The sequence below is a fragment of the Schistocerca serialis genome, chromosome 1, assembly GCF_023864345.2.
Source record: "Schistocerca serialis cubense isolate TAMUIC-IGC-003099 chromosome 1, iqSchSeri2.2, whole genome shotgun sequence".
In the NCBI taxonomy this organism is placed as follows: domain Eukaryota; kingdom Metazoa; phylum Arthropoda; class Insecta; order Orthoptera; family Acrididae; genus Schistocerca; species Schistocerca serialis.
Genome location: NC_064638.1, coordinates 722,591,496 through 722,616,096, shown reverse-complemented (window position 1 = coordinate 722,616,096; position 24,601 = coordinate 722,591,496). Strand labels below are relative to the sequence as shown.

Sequence of the window (24,601 nt, the reverse complement as noted above, 5' to 3'; positions counted from 1 at the left end):
ATTATGTGAATGTATTGTAATTCACTTGATAGCTCCCAACCACAGAATCTCATTTTGTTTTAATTTGACATGAGAAGTGTAAATGAAGAGGAAACAGCAAATTCACTACACATGAACACAGCTTACATGGAGACTAACCCCCTCCCCACTACAACTCAAGACAGCTATGCCCATGTGGGAATCTGGCAGCTTGGGTGTGCCAGAAAAATTTTTCCGGATAGCATCTGGCTGCTTGTTCCAATTGCTGATACAGCTAACAGCCACACTTCAAATAGCTGGAAGCGGAAGAAGGTACTGCCCATATGCAACTCAACTGCGCAAGTGCGTGAGCCCATGAGCAACGGCTCAAATGAACTTAATGTAAACTGTTGTGATGTCACGCTCGTCGGCAGCAGTTTATTGTTAGAAAGTATTCCATAGTCTTCATCCTAAAGCCTTTGACACAGTCTGCTGTTTATCAGGTCTTATTAGTAATTACAAAAATGTAACTGAAGACTGAAACAATGAAAAATTCCCGGAATTCTAAAAAATTCCCAAGTTTTTCCCGGTTTTCACCTGGATGAAAAAATTCTGAGTTTTTCCCGGATTTCCCAGTTCTCTCAGAGCTTATACACCCTGTATAACTAAGGCGTTATACCATTAAAGCTTAATAACTGACACACTTTACTCCGTGTTTGTATTACCTCAGAGCAGGGATCATCATGAGTACGTTATTACAACAAGGTATATGAGAATAAAATTGCAGTTGACAACCATTATAACCATCAAGAAGCACAACTATTGAACTGCACGTCATATAAACGTGTGGTCAGTATCGTGTCATGTTATCTGTTAAAGCCTTGTTCGGTCAGTTTATCTTAAAACTGTACTGATGAATATAATTTTGTTATAAATACATTAACATCTTTAGTCCTTTTACATTTTATTAGAATATTAAGATTCTACGAAAGTAAAATAGCTGACTGCTAATGCCACCAAGTGATGATCACCTTTAGTAGCTTATCGATCACATTGGCCGCCAGTCCCCTTTTCACTGCAGTGCTGGCCACAAACATTGAAGACAAAGTGCATTTCAAACGTTGTTTTTGTTGATCATTGTAATGGTCATCAACTGCAATGTTATTCTCATATACCACACTGCAATAACATACTCATGATGATCTCTGCTACAATATAATACAAATACTGATTAATTTGTGTCAGTTTCTAAGCTTTAAAGGCCTAATGCCTTAGTTCTATGACTTTTGTTCTACTTGATTGGTTATCAATGATGTAAAGTCATTTTGGTTATATGTTCTGTATGGATGTTAACAGTTACAAAAAATTATGATAGATAAATTGACTCCAACACTGACAATGTCAACAGATCTGGTAAAAAAACTGTTGTTGTCATCAGCAACTGTTTGTAATGTAATATAATAATATTGCCTGTAAATATAGAAAATGCTGCAAGAATTTTTAAGACACTGAATATGTATGTGCTTTCTATCTTTGCATGATACACAGTTTGGGAAACTACACAATGCTGCCATTTTACTGATAATGTATTTAAATCAAGAAACAGTCAGCATTGGTAAAAGAACGAGAGCAAGTGATTTCCATATGGCCACCAAAACTTATTTCGCCAGCAATGATTCAATCAACACTCCTATTCAAAATGATGATGCCAGTGCGCAATAAGATATCCTAGTACTCAGATAATTCAGAAGGAAACTTGTTAAATTTGCTACTCGAACATAGTGAAGTGCAAGGTATTTTCAGTTTGGTTAGTATAATAGATATTTACTCAGCTCATTTACTTGCATATTTCTATAGCAGTAGGAAGTTAAAGAGTCATATTTTCTAACACACTTTTATTATTCTTTCAGTTAGAACAGCAACATCGAACTAGAAACATCTTAGAGACAGTTACAAATATGAACTTAGAAGTTTTGGCAAGCAAAATCGGTTGATCTAGGGAAAAGTCCGATGAAATGTGATTCCACTTGGCCTTAGCTTCACAGTACGAACTTCTTACAAGATATTTTAATTGTAACAATTATGTACACCTTATGTATTATCTTAGAAGATAGGTTAGTAAAAGCCAAATCTACATTTATACCATTTGTAAACTTAGAGAGAGCTTTTGACAATGTTGACTGAAATGCCCTTTACAATCTGAAGGTAGCTGGAGTAAAATAAAGGGATTGCAAGATTATGTACAAGGAGCAATCAAATTAAAACAAGACAGACAGAAAAAAGTAAACTGTTTATTATTTCAAAAGTAATCACTGTAAGTGTTAATATATTTATCCAATGGTGAGACAAGATGGACAATGCCTTCATGGAAAAATGTTAGCAGTTGCCTGCCGATCCATGACTGCACCAGGGCATGCATCTCTTCATCCAAAGCAAATTGACAGCCATGAAAGCCTTTCTTCAGAGCTCCAAAAATATGGAAATCACATTGGGACAGATCAGAAGGATGTGTAAGGGCTTCCCAGCAGAACTTCTGCAGCATACTCTAAACATCCTTGGCAACATGCAGGGTGGATATTATCCTGCAACAGAATGCTGCCATCTGTCAACACTCCTCGAAATTTGGACTTGATGGAGTGCATCAATTTTTACAAAGTGTCTACATTATTCCGTTGTGGGTTAATCATAACACCATATTCCTGAAAATGAATGAGCTGCAGGTCCTTGCAGTCAAAGAAAAAGGTCATCATGACTTTCCTGAAGATGGTGTGCCTTTGGATTCGAATACAATGTGGAAGTTTCGCTGGAAAGCCCACACATCCTCCATACAATCTTGATCTCTCCCCACATGATTTCCAAATTTTTGGAGCCCTGAAGAAAAACATGAGGTTTTGATTTTGCAAGATGGAACCATTCATTACCATTCATCAACATTTGTGAATGTGATACCTTCAGCTGAAGCCAGATCTGTGTGTGGGATGGTATCATTAGATGGACACACAGTCCCTATCTTTCCATCAGACACTTCGATTGAAATGGTGCACGAATATTTATGAACCTCATTGTGCCTGTACATTATATGATTTTACACCAAAAATTCTTGAGGGTGACAACTTTCAACAGCAAACAATTCAGCACAAGGAATGGCTATCTTAATTTACTGACCTGCATCCCACTGACACACACACACACACACACACACACACACACACACACACACACACACACACACACAAAATCAAAAACTGTTTAGGTTACTGAAAGAAAACAAAATCAAAATATGACAAAAAAAAAAAAAAAAATTAAAATTCCCAGTTACACTGATACATGTATGCATTTATAAACAGAGCTGCATTAGTACCATACAACGTGTTTAATAATTAACTTTTCAATACTAAATTAAAAAAAGTTCAGTTATTATTAGTGACTCCTTTGGCCTGGCTTATAGACAAATGTCTTCCAAGGAGGGTTTAATATTAGAAATAAACGGAGTTTCCTAATGATGTTTTGCTGAGTTCTGTCCTTTCAAAGCAGCCAATCCAGAAAATCTGGTTTTGCGAAACTAGGATGCTGCAAATGGTAATAGCACACAGAATGCTCATTTTCAGTGCAGAAAACTCATCAATCCACCCTGCCCAAAATTGAAAGAGCGATTTCATTCTAAACTGTCTTTTGATTTGTCATTTGCGTGAATTCTATGGAGACTACTATTTTAGTAATTGAGAGACATTCGAGATGATTGTCTGGAAGACAGAGCTACAGGGGGCCATCAACTGAGGTTCTGTCAACGTAGGAGGTTGGTTTATGAAATTGTAATAAATTTACTTACTCTTGGTAGTTTGAAGTTTTGGCATCAAAATACTCATTGTTATCGTATGAAAAAAGAGAGCGGGGGTGAGGGGTGTGTGTGTGTGTGTGTGTGTGTGTGTGTGTGGTGTGTGTGTGTGTGTGTGTATATGTGTGTGTGTGTGTGTGTGTGTGTGTGTGGTGTGTGTGTGTGTGTATATGTGTGTGTGTGTGTGTATATGTGTGTGTGTGTGTGAGGGGGGGGGGGGGGGGGTATGACTGAAAACTGTGCAGGGCATTGTGAAAGAAGTGTAAACATAAGAGATTACTTAGGACCGGAAAAGCAGTCGGACTTAACAGAGATAACCCAAAGAATTTCAGACAAATATCCCTACTATGTACCAGCTACAAATTATTCCAGAGAATATTACTTACCAGATTAACTCCTTACATCAAAGCCAACCTTCCTACATACTAAGTTGATTTTCGAACATGTACAAAGTGTTGGGCTCGAGTACTGTTTCCCACAATCTACACTTAGAAAGGCTTCCAAAACATAAAGATAACTGGCCTGGTTCACAACGATCTCACATCAGCTTACAATACAATACAGATTGAGAGGCGACTGCTTAAGCTAACTACAGTAATCTAATGCTACCAGATTTACACCTTATACAAAAACATGTTAATAGATATGGAAATCAAGGTTTCACTTCATGGCATGAACAGCACAAACATGGCTGCAAATAATGGCCTGCCACAGGGTTTGGCACTAGCACCCCATAAGATGGTACAATTGCAATGAGACTCCCCTAAATTGAATGTTTTTTTGTGGCACTTCCTGGTGGAAATGTTATGGGCATTTCTTTCTCAGGGAAGCAACTGCAATTGGTGTTTCTTGATTCACTATAAATATGGTTCTTTCCTCATATAGAAGCAGCTGAATAACAGAACTTTATTTGGCGGTAAGATGATGTGTGCCTCAATGGCATAAATCAGTATGCAATTCGTTAAACAATGTTGTACACGACTAATGGACTCACTGCAAGGGTCTAGATGACAGAGCTCGTTTCACATGGCCTCCACATTCACCCGATCTCACACATGCAATTTCTACCCTTGGGGGTCCACAAAGAATTATGTGTTCGTGTCTCCACCACCAGCTGATCTACCAGACTTGAGGAGGAGGAGGAGGAGGAGGAGGAGGAGGATTGGGTTTAACATCCCGGCGACATCGAAGTCATTGAAATAAAATGAAATGATTGTATGGCATTGTTGGCCAAGAGGCCCCATGCGGGGGAGTTCAGCCACCATATTGCAAGTCCTTTTTAGTTGACGCCACTTTGGCGACTTGTGGATCAATGATGCTGAAAACGATGATGGACACACAACACCCAGTCCCCTGCCAGGAATCGAACCTGGGCCTCCTTTGTGGTAGGTGGAAACGCTATCGCTACGCTATGGAGGCGGACATCGAAGTCATTAGCGATGGAGCACACACGGGGAAGGAAATCGGCCATGTACTTCCAAAGGAACCATCCCTGCATTTGCCTGCAGTGATTTTAGGGAAATCATGGAAAACCTAAATCTGGATGGCTGGGCACGGGCTTGAAGTGTCATCCTTCCAAAAGCGAGTCCAGTGTGCTAAACATGGCGTCACCTCGCTCTGTTAAGAAACAGGATTGAAGCAGTTGTTGCAACAGTTACTCCAGACACACTAATCAACATTTGGGAAGCACCCTTCTATCAATTCAATCTGTGCCCTGTGGTAATGCTGCTAACACTGAAGAATTATAGGAAAAGCAATTTGAATTTCTATTTAATTTTTAGTAGTATTTATAATTTTAAGTTCAATGTAATAAAAGCTACAAAGCCTTAAAATCTCATATTCATTTGAAAGACACAGTATATAAATATGTGCTAAGATAGGACAGTGTCTCGAAATATCGTACTAGAATTTTGTTACCTGCTGTTATGCTCATCTGACAATATGATGCTTTCAGTTTCTGTGTGGCTGCAGGAGGTAGTCAATATGTAAAACAAGCCGGACACTGATACAGAATATAACAGTGCCTTTTGAAATGTTAGCAAGAGGTTGCCCAGTAAAACAGAAAAATTCTTCAGAAACAAGTAACTATTAACAACTAAATGAGAAAAATTAGTAATGCTGCCACATATGCAAACGGAAGATACGGACATATGATATGTGTAACCTCTGGCAAGGGCACCTACAGTAAGTGTATTGCTGATTTTGCCAGCTGGTCATGTGAATTTCCACAGTGGACAAATATGAGGCTGCCCAGTAGCAGCCTGTTCAGCTGGTGCCATCCTAATCACCTCTGTCTGTGTACTCTGACCACAGCAACAGTTTACTGGGTGCACCGTGTTATGAATTATGAATGTGTGATTTTCACCACTGCTAGGCTTAAGGGAACTCTGACTATTAAACACCTGCTTGCCAACAAAGTAGTGCTTGAACTTTATTCAGCTTAATCAGCAATCATCTCATATTAACTTCTATTGTGACTCAAATGAATATTCTGCCAGTACTGTTTGGTTTATGGATTAACATACTATTTTAATTCGTTATTATGGAAGGACTTCTGTTCAATAAATGTTGTTGGCTATAATTGATTGAAAACATCTCTATACTACACACAAATAAAACTGAATTGAGAATGAAATGTCAAGACCAATTTTTTTCTGTACATTCAGTATTCCCACATGCAGATTTTTTTCTATTCTAACTGTGGTATTACAAAATATTCTTTATATTTAGTGTGTAGAACAACTTTGTACAAAGTACTCTGGCACACAAATCCTCTAAATTGCAATCTACATGAGTAAAACACTGGCAAGTATAATGAGTCAGACGTTCCTTCCAATCGATCTGTAGAGATTAGCATGCAGTGTCAGTATTCTGTTAGTTGTTCAAAATTTCAGCTGTTCTATATTAGAGTTTTCAGATTATATCTATAAGAAAACACACATAAGTAGAGTAATTCTCATTTTTAAAAAAATGCATACTGTCATCTTACCTCTTTCCCTTCTATCTTCTATTATGTGGTGCATTTGTGTCTGTAACATAAATAAGGTATCATGAGAATTACATATACACCTAATGCAATAAATGCAACACATAATTCTTACACTCTAAAGACAGTAAAATGAAATGAAATTAGTCATTTATAAATTATTATTTACGAAAAGCATGAATGTTTAAAATTGATTTTAAAGCACTACACAATAAAATGGCTCGAGTGCCACAATGATGAAGCCATTTACAGAAGCTCTCCATGGTTGAGGGATGCACCACAGTGAAAATGAGCAGTTTTCTCGTCACACAAACAAAATGAGGCTGACCATGGAATATGCTGGGGAAGGAAGCAGTCTTCAAAAAAGTTTGCACATTCCTCACTTTATGGAGCCGGCTTAGTCCTGCATGAAGGAAGGGCAATACAGCCTAAAACTACCTAGCACTGCATTTCCTGTTGCAATTGGTCTAAATACAGAGGATCACAAGTGCATATTGTGTACATGGTGACACAAACTATCAATGAGTTTGCAATCCCACTCAACACTTCAAGGTGTCAGTAGTGGCCACCACGATGGCATGTAACATCTATGGAACAATAACTGTAGTACTCATTTACAAGAAGTCATCTGCCGCATGGCAGGCCAGGATGATGATCGGCTGTCCCCTGCAGGCTGAGACGTTTGTGATTTCTGGCACACAGAAGCCAATAGTATGGGATGTGTGTCACTAGTAGAGCTTGCAGCAAACTGTGTCAAATCAATAAAACAGTGCCAATGTGCACTGTAGTGCTCCAGCATGGAGCAAATACTGGACACAGAAGTACAGCCCATTACAGCCACATAGGTATCATTACCATTCTGTGACTATATTAAATAGTCTAATGCTCATCATGTTGTATGTGACCATTATCTAAACAACTGATTACACACAAGATAGATCCATTTCCCAGAGATCGATCATGTTGCTATACTTCAACTCAGTAATATGCCAATACTGGAACCTTTGCCATTGTTGAGGAACAGCAGCACTATTTGTCATGATTCCACGCTGTTTTAAGGATCTTCATTTATGAGCATGGTGTAATACTGACCTCGGTCACAGAAAGGAGTTTTCTGATGCACCTAAGTGTATGCCAACTTGCTGCTATCTTAATAACTCATTGTTGGTACACCGTGCAACAAATCCACAAACTGGATATTCCTTGCATAGTTTCACCAAACGAAATAGCAAAACCAGAAATAATCTGTGCATGAAATGTATGAAATGCTGTTATCTAAAATTATTCGAGCTGTTACTCACACTCTGAAGTCTACTATAAATACAATTCATTTAGACAGTTTTCGCAGGCACGATGGCAACTAAGTATGCAATCGCTATCTAGCACATTGGCTGCTGCGAGGGGAGAAGAGGTATGGGAGAAACAAGACCAACCTCCTCTTGGCAGGGCAGCACACTGGAAAAAACATTACACTCACAATGCCTACGGCAATACTGTATTGCTGTGCCGCACTGAACTGTTTGCTTGCCAAGATTGCCAATGAGCGGAAACAAATCATACTGGCCTAAGTCAACCAGCTTTCACACATTCCTCTGCTCCCACATAAATGTCAAGTTGTACTATGTATACAAAATGGTCAGAAACAGTCTGAAAAGCTTATCTGGTGATGTGTGGTAAGTTGTGCTGAGAAATAAATGGTAAGAAAAAAATCCAATTTGTTGCAGTGTTCCCAAGTAATTTAGTGCTGAAGTTAGTCAAATGGGTCATTACAAACAAAATTTGAGTGGCCCGCCAGAACCTATGTCAAACACTTTATTCGTTTGATTTCTTACCAGCCGAACAATAGAGCGACATAAAAATTGGACTTTGGATGGCAGTAAGGATCAAACCTGATCCAAAGGCTGAGCAGTCTTGTGCGCTATCATCTACACAGTGAGAACAACTGACAATAACTGCATCTAGTGGATCACTTTACTTTGCATGCACAGCTGCCTGATTGGCTATCTTCAACACTAAGTAATGTGGGAATGCTGCAATGTGCCAAATTTTTTTCTGAGCAATTATTCCTCAGTCCAATCTACCCTGCAACACTCTTACAAGCTTTTCAAATTGTTTCTACCTGCCCTTTACAATGTATCACCGAAGAGTGATAAATCAAATCATACACCATACTGTGAATGGTTTATCAAGATTTCAACAACTCTAGCTCAACTAAGAATGGCTATGGTCTGGGTCGGAGTCCTGGTACTCAATGTTGACTTGTCAGGAAGATTCAGTACAGAATACACTCCGGAACCAAGGTCAACATTGATTCAGAAAACAACTTCCAAGCTATGCCTAAGTCATTTTCCAGAATACATTTCCTCCCAAGAGTCTTGAACCTACAAAATACCAGGAAACCCACAATTCTGTAAAGAACTAAACCCCTGCATATAAAATGGCTTCAAACATTCTGACTACTTTGAAGATGAGTTAATGTGTTAAATATTTGGCATTAAGCATGTAACTGTGAAAAAGTTTTCTCATTCTCAAATACTGGACGAATATAAAAAAGCACTCCATCTTCAGGCCACGAGTGGCCTATCGGGACCATCCGACCACCGTGTCATCCTCAGTGGAGGATGCGGATAGGAGGGGCGTGGGGTCAGCACACCACTCTTCCGGTCGTTATGATTATATTCTTGACCGAAGCCGCTACTATTCGGTTGAGTAGCTCCTCATTGGCATCATGAGGCTGAGTGCACTTTACGAATATAGTGCGGGTATTTTGTGAGCAGCTAGTCATGCTGACAAGATCCACATGCAGTTTCTAACTGTAATACTTCTCTTACAGTGTTAAACCATTAACATACGATTGTACCTCTTAATGACTGCGCCATGACAAATTTAAGTTTATAAGTTCAGCCAATAATTAAACTAAACACCTGAAATCAAATTTTTGTTGCCCCTGGAGGAAGTCAGGTAGGCAACCTGTAATCGAAAATGTACGCCAGGTCCTGGATTAGCCATTTGGGGGAGCTTCTGCGAAGTTCCAAAGAGTTATTAAAAGTACTGAAAGAAAGACCCTCTCTGCAAAATCTGCACGCGCATTTCTGTCTTCATCTGTGTGGTGTATCAGCTTGATCTGAACAGGCACACTAAGCATAAATCCTGATGACTAATTTAGGTAATATGAATGGGTGGTCAATCTACAAAATATTGAGCCATAGATCTAATAAAAATTACTTTACAATGTTTTAAGAAATCGCTTTCATAAACGAAATGGAACTGAAAATACCTATTACATCACACACACACACACACACACACACACACACACACACACACACACACACATTGCTTCTCATGGACAGAGTAAGAATAATTTCAAACAGGATTGTATGCAACAAGTTCTTTTAACATTTTAAAAAGGGCTTTCCTTAGAAAGGTTTCAGTACAAGAGTAAATGGCACTCTCAAGCAAGCTTTCAATGTAAATGCCAGTTCCAAGACATTAACACTCTGAAGACCAAGTCCCAGCATACCTTGACCCCACAACCCTGTGTTACAAAGACTGCACCCAAGTATTGTTTGGGCTGCAATTTTCTCAACGTGTGAGCCATCTATCACTTAAAAACTGGACTCATATCACATGAGAACAATGTACAAATGTCTTGCTACCCGTTCCTTGACTGGTGCTGCCTTTTGTTGCCAATTTCTATAATTACTTTGAAAAGAACATTAGCAAACATAATAACTGCTTTCACGCATGGCTAAGCCAATACAACTGCACTGACATAGTTTTACAAGTGTACCAGTTAGGTTTCGATTTTTGCTGTAATTCTGCTAAAAATATGTCAAGTTTGTTGTGAAAAAGAAATTTTGGAAGCTCAAGACAATTGCACAATACCTCACCTCACACTCTTTTCTTGGAGGACTGGTTGGTTGGTTGGTTGGTTTAAAAGAAGGGGGTGGGGGCACCAAACTGCTAGATCATCAGTCTCTCATTCCGATTAAAATAATTCCACAAGGATGGGAGTAAAATAATCGAGACATACAAAACACAGCTGGATAAAAAGGAGAAAACCACAAGAATGACAGAAGGGCAACAAACACTAAACTGGACAAAATCGGACAAGGAAACCATAGAGAAATGTACGAAACATGTAGAAGAGATCAAAAACAAGAGAGCAGATTACAATGGCTGGCTGACCACGAGAATAAAAAGGAGAAGCCAGCCACTTTGCAACACAACACATTAAAACCTCCACCCTAAAAGCACCAGGGTGGAGGACACAAAGGGACAAAGGACATGTGCTAAAACATAGATCAAATGATACAACCCACCCTCACGAATAAAATGTAAAACTCAATCAGTTGAAGAGGCATTGTCAGATAAAATTAGCGGCAACGAGACCGGTAACGCAAGATTTTGTTGCAGGGCAGTCAAATTAGGACAGTGCACCAGAATATGGGCCACTGTCAACCGGGTGCCGCACTGACACTGAGGTGGGTCTTCACGGTGTACTGACCGTGGGATGCCCAAGCATGGCCAATGTGGAGCCGGTAGAGAACCACGGAGTCCCTGCAAGAGGCCCGCATGGAGGACCTCCACACATTTATAGCCTCCTTAATGACATGCAGTTTGTTGTATGTACTGTTATGCCATTCCATCTCCCAAAGCTGAAAAAACATGCAGCGTACAAGAGAACGCAGGTCAGTTTCGGAAATTCCCACCTCTCAAAGTGGTTTCCGTGTAGCCTGTCGGCAAATTTGTTGCCTGGGATTCCGACGTGTCCTGGGGTCTGCACAAACACCACTGAACGATGGGACCATCCCCAGGGTATAGCTGGACTCCTGAATGGATGCTACCAAAGGATGGCAAGAGTAGCAATGGTCGATAGCTTGTAGGCTGATCAAGGAGTCAGTACACAGGAGAAATGACTCGCCAGGGCACGTGTGGATGTGCTCAAGAGCACGAAATATGGTCGTCAGCTCTGCAGTGAAAACACTGGAGCCATCTGGCAAGGAGTGCGTCCAATATGTCCTACATGAACATACGTGTAGTCTACATGACCATCAGCCATCGAGCCGTCAGTGTAAACCACTTCACGGCCCCAGTACACATCGAAAATCTAGACGACGTGATAGCGGAGAGATCCAGGTTTAACGAAGTCCTTAGTGCCAGCGAAAGGTCCAGAAGAATCTGCGGCCTAGGTGTACACCATGTAGGTGTGTGTGAATGGACCTCGAGGAGAGCTGGTAATGGTAAGGACTCCAGTTCATACAGAAGGAAACGAACATGAACCACAATCATAAGCCCTGATCTGGGCCGTCGATGTGAGAGATGAACTGCCATGGTTGGGAAAAGGAGACAGTAATTCGGATGCACAGGAGAATTCCAAACGTGTGCAACGTAACTGGCCAGTAGTTGTGCACGACTAGCCTTCAATGGAGGGACTCTGGCCTCCACCAGGAGGTCACCGAACTCGTTCTAGAAGCTCCCATCACTAGGCAAACACCACAGTAGTGCATTGGGTCGAGTAAACACAACGCTGAGGGCACCACAGAACCATAAACCACTTTCCTATAGTCAAGGTGGGATTGAACAAGGGCTCTGTAGAGCTGCAGCAGAGTAGAGCAATCTGCTCCCCAGTTGGTGTTGCTCAAGCAGTGAAGGGCGAAGGGCATTGAGGTGCTGCCAGCACTTCCACTTCAGCTGACGAAGGTGAGGTAACCAAGTCAATCGCGCATTGAAAACCAGTCCTAAGAATCCACATGTCTCCACTACAGTGAGTGGATCGTTATTAAGATAAAGTTCAAAAAATGTAGAATGCTTCACGATTTTGCATGTCATTCTAGCGCAGGGGCCATGCTCTTCTTGGGAGGATGATTGTACTGTCATCATTATATTAAAATTTGTAACCAATCACAAAACTAACATAAATATGAAAAATAAATCTTGAAGCTTGGTCAAACATACATCAAATTACATATGTGCCAGTAACACTTTAAAAAATGTGTAAGTGGTCAACTTCCTACGACCGATATTCTTCTAAGTGGCTGGCCTCCAAAGTTTTAAACATTTTCACTTACTTAATGTCACCTCTACTATTGGCAGGAGCAGCCCACTGACAATGATGATTGTTTCCTCAGCAATGGCAAACACTTTGGACCAGGATATTTCTTACTTCTTTCGGATATTACTTAAAGTCCTGTTGAAACAATTAACAATTACGAGGTGAATGAGCATACTACTTGTACCTCAAAGGGAGGAAAGAATATTATGATTTAATGTCTTGTTAATGAGGTGTCTCTTACAGATAGAACACTAGTTCAGACGGGGGGAAAAAATGGTTGTGCCATTACTAAGGAAACCCTTCTGGTAAGGGTTTAATTAACTTAGGGAAATCAAGGAAAAGCTAAATCAGCATGGGCTGGACAGGAAACAGAACCCTGCACTCCTTAGATGGCAATCCAGAGCTTCCGTCTAGTACCTCCCTACTCCATTAATGTGGAGATGTACTACTACATGTATGTTGCATAATACTACTTCTGTGAGTGTCACAGACAAAATTAATTTAATAACTTAATACACTACATTTATTCTAATCTGTCAGCTTAGATTTAATAGCATCGTGAAGAACACTTCAGGATTTCTTGTTACAACTTGTTGACTAAAAAGCAAATCTTTCTCATTCCAAGCATTCAGTGCACTTAACAAATAAACAAACAATTCTGAAATTTATTAGGTGAATTGTGTGACCTCTCGAATTATTATATCATGTATTTTGCATTTCTAATTCATTTCTGTTGGAAGTCACACTGATAAACATGCAGCCTACATGCATACAATGCACGAAGTAACAAGGCTGCTGACACTCCCTCACTTTAGCCCGCCCACCCTTCTCTCTCTCTCTCTCTCTCTCTCTCTCTCACACACACACACACACACACACACACACACACACACAGTGCAACAGAGTTTGTGTAACAGATTAACTGTTTTATCAGCTTTCAAAATATTATTAGGTACTGACAACAATATTCATTTTTTGTACCATCTAATAAAAACAGAAAGTACTTTAATAATGTAGGGCAAATGAGAAAGACATCACTCATTACTTAACTTACAATAAATTCTCAATATACTTCAGTAATTTTATGGGAAATTTCAAAAATATTTAAACCTTTTGCAAACAGAAATCACAACACTGCACATTCCTTACAACTGAAAGAATTTGCTATTGCAACAGACATTTTTAAGAGGTTCTTTGGAGACGTAAATCACTGATGTTTCTCACTTTGATGATGTACAATGCATACTGTCAAGATGCTCTGCTTATGTCACATTGCAACAAAAAATAGCTGTTCTCACAGTATTGAGTGAACTACTGCCTCTAAAAATTAACAGAGTCTTTTAGAAACTAAATTTAAAGGAACATTGAATGGACTGAACAGTATTACGTCTTATTTAGAATTAACTCTTGCTTCACATTTTTAATGATATGGACACAAATTTCAATATTACTCTATACATAACTGAAGAGCCTATGTGCTCTGAAACAATGTGCATTTATGGTGTTTCTTTTTTTTCTTAAATGGATCTGATGTTACAACTGATATTTTGAAACAAGCATAAATTAAACACAGGGAACATAGTAGTAAACTTTGCACACTTTTCTTATTATTTTCAATTCATGTTGTTATAAAGGAAAGTAAGTCCTCACTGAAGAATAGCTTTGATCGTCATTCAACATTTTCATTAGAGGAATATCCTTCCAAGCTTGTGCCACTCCTAATCCTGATTCTTTGCTACACACATCATATTCATGCAAAACCCACAGAGTTAATTTATGCTTCCATGCCTCCTATTCAAGTCCTGGCACACTAACATCCTGCATTTAAAGGCAGGTTCAACAAAGGAAACAGCTGTGTCAATACATGAACTTCACTGCAATAAATACACAATTTTTCATACATCCCTAATCACCTACTAGATGTCCCTTTATACAGGGTCTTACAAAAACATACGGCCAAACTTTCAGGAAATATTGCTCACATACAAAGAAAGAAAATATGTTATGTGGACATGTGTCCGGAAACGCTTACTTTCCATGTTAGAGCTCATTTTATTACTTCTCTTCAAACCACATTAATCATGGAATGGAAACACACAGCAACAGAATGTACCAGCGTGACTTCAAACACTTTGTTACTGGAAATGTTCAAAACGTACTCCGTTAGCGAGGATACATGCATCCACCCTCCGTCGCATGGAATCCCTAATGCACTGGTGCAGCCCTGAAGAATGGCGTATTGTATCACAGCCGTCCACAATATGAGCACGAAGAGTCTCTACATTTGGTACCGGGGTTGAGTAGACAAGAGCTTTCAAATGCCCCCATAAATGAAAGTCAAGAGGGTTGAGATCAGGAGAGCTTGGAGGCCATGCAATTGGTCCGCCTCTACCAATCCATCAGTCACCGAATCAGTTGTTAAGAAGCGTTCGAAGACTTCGACTGAAATGTGCAGGAGCTCCATCGTGCATGAACCACATGTTGTGTCGTACTTGTAAAGGCACATGTTCTAGCAGTACAGGTAGAGTACCCCGTATGAAGTCATGATAACGTACTCTATTGCGCGTAGGTGGAAGAACATAGGGCCCAATCAAGACATCACCAACAATGCCTAACCAAACGTTCACAGAAAATCTGTGTTGATGACGCGATTGCACAATTGCGTGCGGATTCTCGTCAGCCCATACATGTTGATTGTGAAAATTTACAATCTGATCACATTGGAATGAAGCCTCATGCGTAAAGAGAACATTTGCACTGAAATGATGATTGACACATTGTTGGATGAACCATTCGCAGAAGTGTACCCGTGGAGGCCAATCAGCTGCTGATAGTGCCTGCACACGCTGTACATGGTACGGAAACAACTGCTTCTCCAGTAGCACTCTCCATACGCCGACGTGGTCAACGTTACTTTGTACAGCAGCAACTTCTCTGACGCTGACATTACTGTTATCGTCAACTGCATGAAGAATTGCCTCATCCATTGCAGGTTTCCTCGTCGTTCTAGGTCTTCCCCAGTCGCGAGTCATAGGCTGGAATGTTCCGTGCTCCCTAAGACGCCGATCAATTGCTTCGAACGTCTTCCTGTCGGGACACCTTCGTTCTGGAAATCTGTCTCGATACAAACGTACCGCGCCACGGCTATTGCCCCTTGCTAATCCATACATCAAATGGGCATCTGACAACTCCGCATTTGTAAACATTGCACTGACTGCAAAACCATGTTCGTGATGAACACTAACCTGTTGATGCTACGTACTGATGTGCTTGATGCTAGTACTGTAGAGCAATGAGTCGCATGTCAACATGTCGCATGTAAGTTAACATTACCTTCCTTCAATTGGGCCAACTGGTGGTGAATCGAGGAAGTACAGTACATACTGACGAAACTAAAATGAGCTCTAACACGGAAATTAAGTGTTTCCGGACACATGTCCACATAACATCTTTTCTTTGTTTGTATGTGAGGAATAATTTCTGAAAGTTTGGCCGTACCTTTTTGCAACACCCTGTATAAATGGACACTGTCAATCTGGCTTTGGGGAAATTTTGAACAGCCATTGACAGACTGTGCAGGTCACCAAAACAAGGTAAACTTCAGAAGGTGCTTTACAGCCTACTACATCTGAACCCCACACACCCCATCCCTTTCTCTGAATTGCACATATGGAAACTATTCCACAACATTGTATTCTCCAGTCTTGTAACCTCCTAAAATTGTCTCTGCTGTCCTAATACTTTCACTCCTGTTCCCACAATTTTCTGACATCACTATTCTTGTATCACCAACTACATACTTTTCTCTGCACCCTGACTTTAGCTATGTTTGTGCCCCCACATCCAAGTTGTTTTTTGAGCAATGACTTGTATCACAGTGGAAGATATATGAGATTTGCAAAATTTTACAAACACACAGGTAAAACATGAAACTTCTCAGAACAAAAAAAACCTTATAACATGAAAAAAATGAATATGTAAATATTTAGGTTTAGCCTTTTAATATTGCATATAACACAAATACAACTTAAGCACATTTGTTTCCAGTGATCTGTAGTCTACTTCTGGGTCACCCCATGATTACCAATGTAACATCTGTATAACTGACAATGAAACATTGAAGAATTAATATGAAAATAAGAAACTGATAAACTTCAATGGGACAGTACACAGTGAAGGTTAGGAACAGGAAGTACAGCACATGAAACACAACTAACTTCCACGGAATGGCCCTTTCCCAGCAGAAGAGTTACTGCCCTGCTCCAGACATGCAACATAAAAGCCACTTGTTTGGTTTGGAGTATGCTCCTTAGCACTGGGACTGTGCATGCATGCTCACATTCAGTTCTGAATGTAACAATTTTTGCAATCAAGAATGATTTGCGTAACCATCAAGGAATTGGTGGGAATGGGTCACACAGTTAATATAACTGAAGTTATGCTGTGATAAAGCTTTCATTCCGCTTTCCAAAAATTTTATAAACCACTTTGCAGGTAATGACAGTCACAGCAGAAGAGGAAATGACAGGAAGCTGCATTTCGCCCAGTAATTTATTTCATATGATTAATTCCTGTACCATATGAATAAACAACCAAAAGACATAGCAGGGTCATTCTAATAATGGAACTTAACAAAAATGTGTGTACTGCAGGTACTCACATCTCAGTTTTCTCTCCTCAGTGACAAGTCTCATAAGGAAAGAAGGAAAAAAAAAAGACGCATGGTTCTTGTACCAAAGAGGTGTACTGAAATGAAGTAAGAAGATTTCTATCATGCAATTCGCAATAGATGACTTCGCATATTTATACATAATGTCTTTTTGAAGCACAACACTGCTTGGCCTTACACTACAGCTGCAGCATAACAACTAATCACAAATATCAGTTGGTAACAGTTTTCTCACACCCCCTGGAATCCTGAGCCACTATTTTCATTCTAATGTGTGTTACAATGTTGTAGCAATTACATAAAGAAGTACTGCAAAAGGGGGCACTAGTATGACCAATGATCTTTTGTCACTGTTTACTTAGAAACTTACTTCCTAGGTAAACTTACTGGCAGATTAAAACTGTGTGCCCGACCGAGACTCGAACTCGGGACCTTTGCCTTTCGCGGGCAAGTGCTCTACCATCTGAGCTACCGAAGCACAACTCACGCCCGGTACTCACAGCTTTACTTCTGCCAGTATCTCGTCTCCTACCTTCCAAACTTTACAGAAGCTCTCCTGCGAAGTTGGTAGAGCACTTGTCCGCGAAAGGCAAAGGTCCCGAGTTCGAGTCTCGGTCGGGCACACAGTTTTAATCTGCCAGTAAGTTTCATATCAGCGCACACTCTGCTGCAGAGTGAAAATCTCATTCTGCTTACTTCCTAGGTGATTCTCAAACTGGGATGGCTTCTTTTACGGAACAGATTACTAAACATTACCCTCATGAAGATTATAAGAGCTAGAAGTATTGAAGCAGTGTTATTAATGTGCTCATAATTTTCATGTGATTGGAAACAATTCAAGTCTAACTGTCCCCTTCCAAACATCATCTACAATAACCAAGACCAAAAACTCTAATGATTCCGCAATAATACCTCCTCATATAGGGCTGTCACTATCACAGTAAGAGTTCCTTTAGTAAAGTGGAATGACATTCCACCTTCTAGGTTCTATTATAAAATGTTGAAATTCTCAACAACAACATACCTTAACATCAGAAAGAACTGTTGGAATCTTCTTTCAAATGAACTCAAACATCAACCCATAATGAAACATAATTTTTATAAACATTAATTATACTTTCAGGAATCAAAACTCAAATGTCTTTTCTATACAATACTGCAAATGCTATACCACAAATCAACACACACATTGTGCACCAAAAAATTTATCAGTTCAATACATTTTAAGTGAAATTAAAGGTTTATAAAAATGTGCATTTCTCTTATAAAACTTCCATTGTTTTAAATATCCCTTCTCTTTATCATTCTTGATATCAAAGAGAGACATAAAAGAAAACAATCACAACTACTGAACTGAATATACAGCAACGAATAAAATTTCCAGTCTCATTATCCTAGTATGAATAAATTAATTCATTTCCCTTACTGATTTTTCAGTGGAATAGGTGAGTTGTATATTATTCCCAACTAGTCATACATTATTCCCAACTTTTCACAGTATTATCTAAAATCTTGTAGCCCATTCAACAGTGAGCTGTTCATGCTCATGTCCTCACAAATACAGTACAAAACCCCATTTCTGCCTTACACCTACAGGGTGGGGCAAATAAAAGTGGCCCAGCTGAGTGGATGCAACTGATATGAATTTGTAGCAGCATTAATGGAAGAGGAAAATACTACAGTTTCTTTTAACAGGATGGAGCAATTGCCCTTACAGCCTGTCGGACCTTGGAGTATATTTACACAGTCTTCACATCTGACAGAGTTGTTAGCAGAGGTCAGTCTGGTCACAGCCCTAGCTGGCCACCCAGGTCACCTGACCTATGAGTGTGTCATTACTTTGTGTGTGTGTGTGTGTGTGTGTGTGTGTGTGTGTGTGTGTGTGTGTGTGTGTAGGGGGGGGAAGCCCTTAAGTCTAAGGTATATTGCAACAACTCCCATATTCTTCAAGAAACACAGCAATCCCAGCAGTCTAGCTTCAATCTGCTTTCAGAAACCTGCCGACCAGGGCCCACAAGTGTCAAGAGGTGAATGCTAGTCAGTTTCAACATCTGATATAATCTGGTTAGTAATGTGTTTCCTTTCCTCTGCTGTGGTTTTTTGTACCCTGGAACTCTGTTCCATTTTTATTTGCCCCACCCTGTATTTGTGCAGTTTCTCTACATTTATGTAAATCTTTATGTCCATAAACGGCTGCAAACTAACATAAATTGCTACATCATTTTGTAATGATGTGTCACTGATCAATTTATGGGCTATTTAAATACATTAATTTTATATTTGAGTTCTTGCTGCACATTTATAGATATGTATGCTTGAAAGTTTAATACATACATCAACAAATACTTTTTTTTTTTCTACAAAGAATTTTAAGAAAGTTTTAAATATCACCTTGAAAATATAAAATTACATAATTGAGTTTGTTTGTTAATACATGTCTGTGGTTCTGGCAGACAACAAAATTCCTGCGCCACAGTGCTGTAATCACACCTCTAAATGAGAGGAAACAAACTTGGCACAGTAGAGTAGCGCACTTGCATCTAAATAGTTCGATTCTGTAAATGACGTGTGCAAAATCATATAAATCAAAGATAACTAACAGTCAGTGGGGGGCTGGGGGCATATTCAAGGAAAGCTGTGTTCAAAACTGTAAGCAACAGTAACAACCTAGACAAGTATTGATTATGCAGGTGGACTTCAATGCCAGGGTATACGATCCATATGGGCCTATGCCTCACATAGCCTTAAATTCACACGATACTAACCTACCATTTTTCCATTATAATGTACAGGGTTTAGGAAACCAAACAGACATTACTGAATCATTTATCACAGGAATGTTGTTGTTGTTGTTGTTGCTGCTGCTGCTGAACATCAGAAATCGGTAGAAAACATTCATTATTTCATGTTAGAAGGCTATAAACTATCAATACTCAACAATGGTGATGGTGCTGCCACTTACTTGAGAAAGTTAAATTTTATAGAAAATCCACAGAAAAATTAATTTGTCAACAGAGAACTTGTTCACCCAAATAATTCAAAACTGCAATTCCCAAATTCATGTTTTGTTCTGTCTCCTTCTTTGTTATAAGTACTATAGCCCCCTGGTGGCAATTTTGATGCTTTCCTGAAATTGCTTGAAGTTTTGAGTAAATTAAAATGTGTAAAACTTGTCTTGCTTAGAGATCTGAGTATCAACACTACATGACAGCCAGGAAAGTGAACATTTTAGAGAATGTATTTCATCTAACGGGCTGAAGATCTACTAGGACTAGCACCCACTAGAATAGATAACACACATCGTGGTTCAATAGATCATGTTGCAGCAAATTCTGATCCTATCCTCTCAGCAGACATCATAAATTGTCACTTCTCAAATGATTTAGGTCAGACCAAAGAAATAGGTTAAGTCATGAATCTTGGAAATCAGTTATTACCATCACTGAGGCCAACAATAAATGGAACTCTTTCTTAGAGCTTCTGACTGGGCAAATAAATATTATCATCCTATTTAAAAAATGAGTGTTCAAAAAACCACCATTTAAATTAAAATGTGTGAGATTTGAAGTTAGAACGAAAGTTCTGAAAGAAAAAATTGGAAACATGTATAGCTCACACAGACTGACTAACTCTGAGTTACATATAGAACTCTACAAGCAATACAAGTATCAGTATAACAATGTCAGGAGAATGTTGTTGCTGTTGTTGTGGTCTTCAGTCCTGAGACTGGTTTGATGCAGCTCTCCATGCTACTCTATCCTGTGTAAGCTTCTTCATCTCCCAGTACCTACTGCAACCTACATCCTTCTGAATCTGCTTAGTGTATTCATCTCTTGGTCTCCCTCTACGATTTTTACTCTCTACGCTGCCCTCCAATACTGAATTGGTGATCCCTTGATGCCTCAGAACATGTCCTACCAACCGGTCCCTTCATCTAGTCAAGTTGTGCCACAAATTTCTCTTCTCCCCAATCCTTTTCAGTACCTCCTCATTAGTTATGTGATCTACCCATCTAATCTTCAGCATTCTTCTGTAACACCACATTTCGAAAGCTTCTATTCTCTTCTTCCCTAAACTATTTATCGTCCATGTTTCACTTCCATACATGGCTACACTCCATACGAATACTTTCAGAAATGACTTCCTGACACTTAAATCAATACTGGATGTTAACAAATTTCTCTTCTTCAGAAACGCTATCTTGCCATTGCCAGCCTACATTTTATATCCTCTCTACTTCGACCATCATCAGTTATTTTGCTCCCCAAATAGCAAAACTCCTTTACTACTTTAAGCGTCTCATTTCCTAATCTAATACCCTCAGCATCACCAGACTTACTTCGACTACATTCCATTATCCTCGTTTTGCTTTTGTTGATGGTCATCTTATATCCTCCTTTCAAGACACTATCCATTCCGTTCAACTGCTCTTCCAAGTCCTTTGCTGTCTCTGACACGAGAATAAATGTGTAGAATTAGCCAGAAGATACTAAGCCCTGACAATGTCTCAAAGTCCTACTGGTCAATTGTAAATGAAATAAGAAACAACACAACAAAAGCTGAATATTAATATTGTAGAATTGACTGTAAATAATTATGTTATTTCTGACCCCATTCAAGTTAGCAATATTTTCAATAATTACTTTATACATACTGTCAAAAATGTCTGCACAATATGGAATAAACAACATACATTTGAGTCCACCAACAAAAAGAATTCTACGCAAAATTCTACCAGACTGCTTCCTCTTTCATTTCTTAGCCCCAATCCATATTCACCTACTACGTTTCCTTCTCTTCCTTTTTCTACTGTCGAATTCCAGTCACCCATGACTATTAAATTTTCGTCTCCCTTCACTACCTGAATAATTTCTTTTATCTCTTCATACATTTTCTCAATTTCTTCATCATCTGCAGAGCTAGTTGGCATATAAACTTATACTACTGTAGTAGGCGTGGGCTTTGTGTCTATCTTGGCCACAATAATGCGTTCACTATGCTGTTTGTAGTAGCTTACCCGCACCCCTATTTTTTTTATTCATTATTAAACCTACACCTGCATTACCCCTATTTGCTTTTGTATTTATAACCCTGTATTCACCTGACCAAAAGCCTTGTTCCTCCTGCCACCGAACTTCGCTAATTCCCACTATATCTAACTTTAACCTATCCATTTCCCTTTTTAAATTTTCTAACCTACCTGCCCGATTAAGGGATCTGACATTCCACGCTCCAATCCGTAGGACGCCAGTTTTCTTTCTCCTGATAACAACGTCCTCTTGAGTAGTCCCCACCCGGAGATCCGAATGGGGGACTATTTTACCTCCGGAATATTTTACCCAAGAGGACGCCATCATCATTTAATCATACAGTACACTAACGCGAATTCTTTACAGACGAATGGAAAAACTGATAGAAGCCGACCTCGGGTAAGATCAGTTTGGGTTCTGTAGAAATGTTGGAACACGTGAGGCAATACTGACCCTACGACTTATCTTAGAAGCTAGATTAAGGAAAGACAAACCTATGTTTCTAGCATTTGTAGACTTAGAGAAAGCTTTTGACAATGTTGATTGGAATACTCTCTTTCAAATTCTGAATGTGGCAGGGGTAAAATACAGGGAGCGAAAGGCTATTTACAATTTGTACAGAAAGCAGATGGCAGTTATAAGAGTCGAGGGGCATGAAAGGGAAGCAGTGGTTGGGAAGGGAGTGAGACAGGGTTGTAGCCTCTCCCCGATGTTATTCAATCTGTATATTGAGCAAGCAATAAAGGAAAAATAAGAAATGTTCGGAGTAGGTATTAAAATCCATGGAGATGAAATTAAAACTATGAGGTTCGCCGATGACATTGTAATTCTGTCAGAGACAGCAAAGGACTTGGAAGAGCAGCTGAACGGAATGGACAGTGTCTTGAAAGGAGGGTATAAGATGAACATCAACAAAAGCAAAACGAGGATAATGGAATGTAGTCGAATTAAGTCAGGTGATGCTGAGGGAATTACATTAGGAAATGAGACACTTAAAGTAGTAAAGGAGTTTTGCTATTTGGGGAGCAAAATAACTGACGATGGTCGAAGTAGAGAGGATATAAAATGTAGACTGGCAATGGGAAGGAAAGCGTTTCTGAAGAAGAAAAATTTGTTAACATCGAGTATAGATTTAAATGTCAGGAAGTCGTTTCTCAAAGTATTTGTATGGAGTGTAGCCATGTATGGAAGTGAGACGTGGACAATAAATAGTTTAGACAAGAAGAGAATAGAAGCTTTCGAAATGTGGGGCTACAGAAGAATGCTGAAGATTAGATGGGTAGATCACATAACTAATGAGGAGGTATTGAATAGAATTGGGGAGAAGAGGAGTTTGTGGCACAACTTGGCAAGAAGAAGGGACCAGTTGGTAGGACATGTTCTGAGACATCAGGGGATCACAAATTTAGCATTGGAGGGCAGTGTGAAGGGTAAAAATCGTAGAGGGAGACCAAGAGATGAATACACTAAGCAGATTCAGAAGGATGTAGGTTGCAGTAAGTACTGGGAGATGAAGAAGCTTACACAGGATAGAGTAGCATGGAGAGCTGCATCAAACCAGTCTCAGGACTAAAGACCACAACAACAAAAAGAACTGCAGTACACTACTTGCAATAAGCAGCCGAAAAAAATACTCAAGATTGTATGAAATTTCTCCATACATATTGAAGAAACGCAAACATGAACTAGTGAAACCATTAGGTCAACTAATGAACTGTGTTCTCGAAGATGGTGTATTTCCTGAAAGCTGAATGTGGCTGCAGTCATAAAGCGAGAAGCCTTGATCTCAACACGTAGCAAAACTACTGAGACAATAATATTTAAGGAATCTTCAAACATTACAGCACTGCTGACATTTTAGGTGATGCCCAACACTGTTTCAGAAGAGGTCGAACTGGTATGTCAGCAACAGTAAAATTTGTCCATTCAGTACTTCGGACAAAGAAAATGTCCAAGCAGCAAGTGTACTCCCACATCTCTCAAAAGCTTTTGATAAAATACATCATGATATTCTATATAATTATGAAGAAATACTGGATACTTTTTGGTGTTCCTCAGGGCCCCA

The 24,601-nt window shown here is 39.4% G+C and overlaps 1 protein-coding gene and 1 pseudogene across 5 annotated transcripts in view; both read right to left on the bottom strand.

Annotated features, from left to right (window-relative positions):
* Positions 1–24,601, bottom strand: part of LOC126481487 (ran-binding protein 3) — a 312,296-nt gene that overhangs the window by 268,013 nt on the left and 19,682 nt on the right. For 4 of the 5 annotated variants that reach the window (XM_050105271.1, XM_050105280.1, XM_050105287.1 and 1 more), the window contains one exon: positions 6,783–6,822. The gene's annotated coding sequence lies outside the window, so the exon portion shown is untranslated. Of the gene's footprint in view, positions 1–6,782; positions 6,823–12,853; positions 12,973–24,601 lie in introns of all 5 variants that reach the window. The other variant, XM_050105296.1, reaches the window with a different exon arrangement.
* LOC126424659 (U6 spliceosomal RNA) lies at positions 12,580–12,693 on the bottom strand (annotated as a pseudogene).